General features: G+C 47.2%; 1 long non-coding RNA gene across 1 annotated transcript in view; it reads left to right on the forward strand.

The window, feature by feature from the left end:
* LOC126537966 (uncharacterized) overlaps positions 1–1,066 on the forward strand; it is a 34,317-nt gene extending 33,251 nt beyond the window's left edge. Inside the window, exon 3 of the long non-coding RNA XR_011893659.1 lies at positions 874–1,066. This is a non-coding gene — a long non-coding RNA (uncharacterized lncRNA). The remainder of the gene's footprint in view (positions 1–873) is intronic.
* Positions 1,067–8,378: the final 7,312 nt, after the last annotated feature.

Consider the following 8,378-nt stretch of genomic DNA (forward strand, 5'->3'; position numbering starts at 1 on the left):
GGTGGGGTGTGCATTGAGAAAATGCACTACACCCATTTTAATATAGTGGCTAGTATAATATCTGATCAATTTGATTTGCGGGTTACCATTTCATGCTTACATCGACTCCCGATTACCGGAGAGCCAGCATTTTTTTTTATGTTGCTTTGCAATTTTCTCGTTGACACATTTGTGCTAAGTATATTATTTGAGAAGTTGATTATTTATTAAGACTAAATATGTGACTAGGTGGAATGCAGAAATAATCTGAGTATATCCTAGCGAAGACAAACATTACCTTGGTCCTGTTCAGCTGCGTGGCACTTGCATATACTTAAATCTTAGTTGGGACACCTGTATATTCAGACGAAGTTGTCATGTAGATATACGATTCCGTCTAGCAACAAAGACATGTTAAAGGAGTTTTTGATCGACTGAAATGTTTCTGCAAGAAATGTTGCCCTGTATCTCATAGCAGAAAGCAATTATTCACTTTGTGCAAGAAGCCATTGGCTATAGTTATTCCAACAGATTATTTATTACTTCATGGATCATTCGTGACGATGTGGTACTGTTTATCAAAAAAAGTTATATGACTTTACAGAATACGGCTGCCATTTTGCCGTTATCGCAAGATGGCGGAATTCCGTCTTATGTTCATGTGTTTGTCCATCGTCACAGTCAGTCCCCACGAGTTTACTGCTTCATTTCTTTATTAATAATCCTTATTATTTCCAAATAATCCCCATCACTGCCATAACTGTGTCCATGAAACAAATATGTGTAGAAGAACAACTATATTGCTTTTATTTGGCTATGATGTCGTAGAAGTACTGCCTACCCAATGGTGTCGTGAGCTTCGGTCAATTGTTTCTTTATTTCTTCCAAACACAGACAAACTGAGCAAGTGCTACTACAAGGGAGGGACCTGCAAGGCGAATTGTGATGGAGATGTGAACGAATACGGGAGGTGTTCCCGGGGGAAGAAGTGCTGCTTACCATGACAGCTCTACCGCGCCGACTTTTGATTCGCGCTTTTTGTGTTGCCTATATTTTCAATATAACTAAATGTGAACCTTGCCTTTGATATGAGCCCTAACTTTTCTGCGCAACCTGGAGATCATACATATGACACCGTATTTAAAACCGATGTATATTTGAAAAAAAAAGATGTTCGCACACAATTTCTTTTGCTACTATCATTAAACTACCTCATTGTCTGTCTGTGTGCATGACTATGTGCTCTGCTTCCCGGTTTGGTTGTTCACGATTCAGTTCGGATGCCTTTTACTAGGGATAATTACTAATAACTCGCCGTCTTTCGCTTTCCTTTATTCATAGAAATCTACAGCATGGTGTCGCTTCGTTTAAAAAGTGCGACTCGAGGTGCCACAACTAGGCAGCGTACAACGGATTAACAGTAAGGTGCCGACTACGACTTTCGCTTAACAGTGTTGTATTATATGCGGAGGTGATACTTCGTGTTGTAATTTTCCTAACGTGCAGGGTTTCCTTGCCTATACGTGTTCCTACGGAGAGGAAAGTTGTTGGAGAAAGAGAATGTAATCAGTGCTGAGTAATGGTCCATCTTTCTTCACTACTGCAATATCAATATTCGGGAATTTCAGTCAATGAGCTAAGTAAAATAAAACCTAAATGAAGAAAAGTGAAACATACCAAGCAGTAACAGTATCCATCGGTAGATAGATCCTTTCATACTGTGTACCTGGTAGTTTAGCGGCGCGAACGCATACGCTGGTGGGCATGGCGTAGCGTTCCAGACAGGAAAGTAGTGCGTGCAGCGCGCCGAAGAAAGCTATAGTGTACAAGAGGGCGGTGACGATTACCGATGACGAACCTGAAACAGCGTAAGTATTCTTTGAATTTCAAATTAAAATTGGAATTTATTGTCGAACAACACAGGATAAATATTTACAGAAATATTTGGACTACTGGCCTAAAACGGCCAGTTACCAATCCAGCCTAATGCGCGAATTTATGTAGATAGGCTTGTAACCAAGGTGTAGTGTAGAGGTACGACATAGGTGTGCATAAACATAACAGCGTAACTTTTTTAAACATGGAAAATATAAACCCCAATTAATATAATTCGTGATCTCTGCAAATACATGTAGTGATATATGCGTGAAAAGGAATGATAGAAATGACTAACAAGACAATGTCAACCATACAAAGAAACTACAAGGTGCCATACACATTCGAAACCACGAGGCTTCTCAGTATACAAGTATTACCGTGCTAAAAATAGGGTACGAATGACGTAGACTTAGTATTCTGAATGCAAGTTTAGTTTGTACATGACTGATTTAAGATATGTGGTTCACAAGAGAACTTAAATTTGCGAACAAGTTTAATTTCGACGTGAAGGGAGTTTCAAATTTTAATACCAATGGAGTTCAAGGTCGCGGGTTCAATCCCGGTCGCGCCGGCCGCATTTACATAAGGGTGAAACGCGACAATGCTCGTGTTATGTAAACGAGCATTTAGGCGCAGTCAAAAAATCCCAGGCGGCCAATATAATCGGAAGCGCAGTAAAATGGCGTGTCGGACAATAAGATTGTGCTTGTGGCACTAAAAGTCCCACAGCTTAAATCAAAACAATGGTTCTGTACCGCAAAACTATTCCAATGTGGTTTTCTTCCAACCTGCTGACGTCAAATTTAAGTAAACGCCAACGCAAGCATCTGGTTGTGACCATCAGTATTTTTTGAAGAGCCTAATAAAACGCTCTACTCGTATTTAGGAGGTCACTTTTGTTTCCTTTCATAATGAATAGCATCGCCTATTTTGACAAGTTCTTATATAATTGGCAGGCAAGAGGCGAATAACACGGACATGTGGAGAGCGTTTCGGTTAGGCCGAGCTACCCCAATGTAAGTAGATTCGCAAATTTCACGGCCTATAGGGGGTGCCACCGGAAATCCAACATAGCTGTTCGAGCGATTAAGAACTACAGCAGTCGGTGCAGTGCAGCGATCGTCTTGCTCAGTGACATGTTGTTTCGCGTCGTCATGTTAAAATGTCTCTTCAGTTTACACGCCCGCTGTCGTTAGCCTGCGTAATGACTAGCATTGGGCAAGCAGAACGCAGGATTCTGTGCTTGCTTGAAGGCGAGCAAGTCCTAAACACTGGTCATCCTGTGTGCTGCGGCATAAAAGCGTGCACGTCGACGTCCGTGTCTGTTGAAGGTTTTTGCATACAAACTTCGCAGGTTCGAAGGAAACCCACACCAGCTGTGGTTTCAGTTTTACCGCGACCATGTTATAAAGGACCATGCTTTCTCTTTGCTATTCTAGTAATTCGACCGCTTCGTACTATGAACTTTTATACGGTGTGGTGCTCTCTGCAAGTTGTTACTTCGACGGCTTGAAAAAAAATTGCGCAAACGCATAGCACAATTAGACCGAGACGTCGAAGAACACGCACTCTAGGTATCCAGGGCACAGTGGGAAGACACGTGCAACGGCCTCGAGAGGCAGATGGCCGGGGCGAGCGCTTGGCGCCTCTTTCAACACTTATTAGATCCGGAGGAGACTAGGGCCTCTCAAGACCACAAGACTCGTAGACTAGTAAGAGATTACAAAGGTGATAACTTCTCGACGCAATACGTCACCGTTATTTTAAGAAGGCCGAAAGCATCCAACATGCCGAATACGACGGCGTCGCAAACGAGAAACTGGACGCGGAATTTAGCGAAGCAGAAATTAGGGTTGTCCCGTTCGAACTAAACACCCGACCGCGCCCGGCACGGACCGGGTTACGAACAAGACTCTCCGCAACCGAGACGACGAGTCAATCTGCCGCCTCGCGACCTACGTCAACGAGTGCTGGCCAGGGGGCTCCCTTCCCGAAGCGTGGAAACGGGCCCGCATTATCATGATTCCAAAACCCGGCAAGAAAGTTGCGGTCGATAATCTCAGACCGATTTCGCTTCCGTCTTGCGTCGGCAAAGTCATGGAACACGCAGTTCTCACCCACGTGACCGACTTTCTCGAAGACCGTGACGCGTTCCCGCACACCGTGCTAGGATTCCGGCGTAACCTCTCCTCACAGAACGTATTTCCTCAGCTTAAACACCAGATCGTAGACGACACTACCAGCTCCACTAAGGCAATTCTCGGCCTAGATATTAAAAAGGCCTTTGACGACATTAAACACGAAGCAATCTTAAAAAAACAATTAGAACGTTAGGACTAGGCGAAAGAACGTAAAGTTACGTTAGAAATTTCCTCACGTGCAGGCGCGCATGCATCGTCGTTGGCGACCAGGAATCGCCGGAATGTGAGACGGGTCTGTCCGGCACGCCGCGAGGATCCGTTATATCACCATTACTCCTTAATTTAGTTCTACTCGGTGTACCCGAGAAATTAACAGAAGTAGAAGGATTGCATCACAGTCTATACGCGGATGACATCACCCTCTGGGTTCCCGGGGGAGGATGTGACGGTCACGATGAGCGAACGCTACGGGCAGGAGTAGATGCGGTCCAGAATTGCTTGCGTGGAACGGGCCTCGAATGCTCGGCTACCAAGTCCGAACTGTTAATCTACGAACCCACAAGGAGAGGTCGTAAAACCCTGCGCGACGAAGAACGGAAATACTCCAAAATACGTATTATATTGGCAGATGGCACTCCCGTACCGCACGTAGACAAAATTAGAATCCTGGAGTTACACCTCGTCGTTCGGTCGACGACACGATCCGACTCTTGCGTCGCATCACGAATAGACGCAATGATATGCGTTAAAACTGCGCCATCCGTTTCGTAGAGGCGTACGCGATAAGCCGCATAACGTATGATGTCCCCTACCTGAAGTGGATAGGGTGCGAAAAAAACAAGGTGGAATGCATGATACGAAAGGCTTTCAAGAGGGCGGTCGGCGTTCCACTCAACGCGAGCACCGACAAGTTTCTAGAGCTCGGGCTTCACAACTTACTTCACGAGTTAATCGAGGCGCACGACATTGCGCAATATGAACGATTATCTCATTCAAAGACAGGTCAACGCATCCTCGAGTCACTCGGCATCGCGTACCACACTCAGCATGGAGGAAAGATGGCGGTTCCGCCCTCGGTCCGCGACCGCCTGATCATCCCGCCGCTTCCCAAAAACATGCACCTGACGCACCACGCCGCGAGAAGCAACAAACGATCAAGAGACCTCCAGAAGAAGTTTGGCCATAGCGGCGAGGCGGTGTACGTAGACGCTGCGCGATATGAAGGAGAGAGAAGCGCACACCCGATCGCGGTTGTAGACAGCACGGGTAAGTGCCTCGCGAGCGCCACGGTGACCACGGGACACACTGAGGCGGCCGAAGAAGCCCGAATAACCCTAGCACTGGCCGCGGTGCCGAGCGCTGCGATCGTGATCAGCGACTCGCAGGCGGCAATCCGTGGTTTCGCGAGCGGTCGCGTCTCGCGGGAAACCGTCCGCATACTCCAAATTTGTGACGACGGGGAATCGTCATCGCTCTCGCAACCCCAAAATTTTACCGTCTTCCTCCTCTGGACCCCGGAAAACACCGATGTCCTGCTCGCGGACAACGAGGCGGCCCGCGCCACGGCTCGAGGTCTCACACGCCGGGCCGCCGCAGATTAGGTGGGCGCCGCCCCCGCCCCCAAGAACGGGGCATCGGATCTGCCGGATCGGGACACTACACCAGAAATGCGGCAACAAGAACCACAATGGGCGTGGGGCGATCGCCTGACCACGTTCAGAGACCTCAGCTAACGCTACAGACTCCAAAGACGCACATTCACGCCACCACACGATAAGTTAAACAGGAATGAGGCCGTAACTTTACGCTTGCTCCAGACACACACCTACCCTAGCCCCGCGGTCCTATATCACTGCTACCCGGGTTTATATAGAACAGATGCGTGTAAAGCTTGCGGACAGAGGGTGACGCTGCGACACATGTTCTGGGAATGTGCCGGCAACCACGGTAATGGGACCACCTCCGTTCGCGACGCGTCCGTAATAGCGGCTGTTACCAAAGTAGGGGAAGCCTCGAGCTCGCTTGTTCCTGACGCCGCCACGGATGCGGTGGCCGCCGGGGACCTACTCCATCGGCGTCGCCGCCACTCGGAGGCGGCTCTCAAAAGTTAAGAGTTGGCAGACCAGCTCTGGGCCGTCCGGCAAGCCGATGATGCCGCCCGAGTCCAAGGACTTGGAGCCGCCACCTGAGACCACCATAACAACACTGCCGGACCGTTCATTAATAAAGTTTCTTCTCTCTCTCTCTCTCCTGGTGTTGCGCTACCCAAGTTCTTTACATCGACGGCGTGAAAAGCAGCCTTCAAGCAGCATTTTGTGAGCGAAACTTTCTTGTATATATCCCTGCCTCTGTTAACAAAGCTGGATGTTGAACACAAGAAATAAACAAAAACCCATATCTGAGCGCTTTTGCGAGCTAATACCATAACCGTTCACCCTTGTAATTTATTTATTGCGCTTTATGCGTTCTGTGCTAGCTACAGTCTTGCGGTAGTTTTACAGCCTGCGTCAGTCCAACCGCGCATTTCGTAGACAGATCAAACGATACATAGCCGCTATTTACTGGTCCGCGGCTATGCCCGCCTCAGTCTCCCAGGTACAATTATAAAATAAACTGTCAAATACAGATAAATCAGCCGAGGGTTTGCTACGCGAACACTGCACAGTAGTTTAACGTTCGTTGGAGTACGATTTGTTGCCTTAGGAGTGCAGTGATGCGCGCCTATGCAGACGTTGCAGTCGCGCATCTAAGTGAAGTGGCAGGCGACCACAAGCAGGAGCTCCAGGTTCCTTTACGCCTGTGTGACTTTGCTTCAATGCACAAATGAGAAACTCCTCTCTCTGTTTGAAAATGTAGAATGTCAAGCCGGCGTTGCTGAGCTCGAACACATAAGCAGTGTGTTCGAGAACCAACGAGAAGGGGGAATTACTTTCCCTCGTGACGCCTGCGGCCCAAAGGATGGTCCACCTCCGCCGCGAAGGTCTGTGAGTGGTGGCGCTGGCTAACACTCCCAGGGTTCTACAAGGAAACATAAATACTCAAGAAAGTGGACGGGGAAACGGCGCCGCGGTAGGTCGATTAGTAGAGCGTCGCACGCGAAATGCGAAGGTTGTGGGATCGTTCCCCACCTGCGGCAAGGTGTTTTCTTTAATCAAGTTTCAGTTCCATTAATTTATCGTTTCTTTCAATTCATTTATTAAGCGCAAGTAATTTCCCCTACGTTGTCCTTGGTGTCAGTGTTTCTTGGCTTCTTATGATTTGTTTGAAAACAAAAAAAAATTTGAAGCAGGTACAAGGCTTTATGTAGAACGTTTGCGCACCAATGTAGCCGCAATGGCATGAGTGACAAAAATGCCAGCATGAATCATCCTACAACACATTTGAGTTAAAATTGTGTAATATTTCTTTCCCTGCACATAATATAGTGATATGCCTGCGTCTTTATGGAGGTGCGTCTATTGGCGATTTCAAGTGCTCGGGATCGTCACTCACATGTCGTATTAAAAAAAAATGTCCTCCGACATGAAGTGCGCACTGCAAACCTTCATCGCTTCTGTGACAGCTTTGCTGATCCGCAGTCTAATAATAATTTTTTCACGCTGTCATATAAGTGGGCCGTTAATATCTTCAAGTGGTGTTATTACCACTTTTCGCCTAACGGACACCCAACTGTCTGTGGAAATAAAGATTTGAATAATTGGTTGATTGATTTCTTCATGGACGCAGTCGGTGGGAATAAGCGAAGGCTCACATCACCTACCGAATAACTTTTGCATTGCGGCACGCAGCAAATGCGGTTACTTCTACGTTTGCTAATTCTGAGCATGTTAAGTGTCCTACAGGATACCACGGGAGCTCTGAACGCGTTAAAATGTCTACCAAAAGTGAAGGAAAAGCGTAGGCAACGCTAATACGCGACACGAACGGGTGGCAGCCAGCGGCGAGTATTATCTTTCGATTGTTTCTGGCCGCCGCCGCACGTCTACGCCACCGTCTGTGAAAGTTGCGAATAGGAGAATGATGAATGCAGTGCCGGCTTCTGCGATTGGCTCGCTTCCCCACGCTTAGCTCTCGGTGGCTGGTCAAAAATCGCGGCGGCATACATCGGAAGGTCAGGAACCCTTGTGAAAATGAGCATGTCCTTTATGTTTACTGTATGTTTCCTTGACGTCAAGCGAGGAAACATCCTTTAGGTTTCCTACATGTTGAAATTTGGCCATTCGATTTATGTTTGCTGCATTTTTCCGTCCTTTATGTATGCTTTATGCTACCGTGCTTTATGTTTCCTACATACTGAAATTTGGCCACTGCTTTCATACCTCCTTCATGTTTCTCACATTTATGAGGCCCTATTGATAAAACCCTGTATCTTACGTAGAC

This window comes from Dermacentor andersoni, chromosome 4 (assembly GCF_023375885.2).
Source record: "Dermacentor andersoni chromosome 4, qqDerAnde1_hic_scaffold, whole genome shotgun sequence".
Classification (NCBI taxonomy): Eukaryota; Metazoa; Arthropoda; class Arachnida; order Ixodida; family Ixodidae; genus Dermacentor; species Dermacentor andersoni.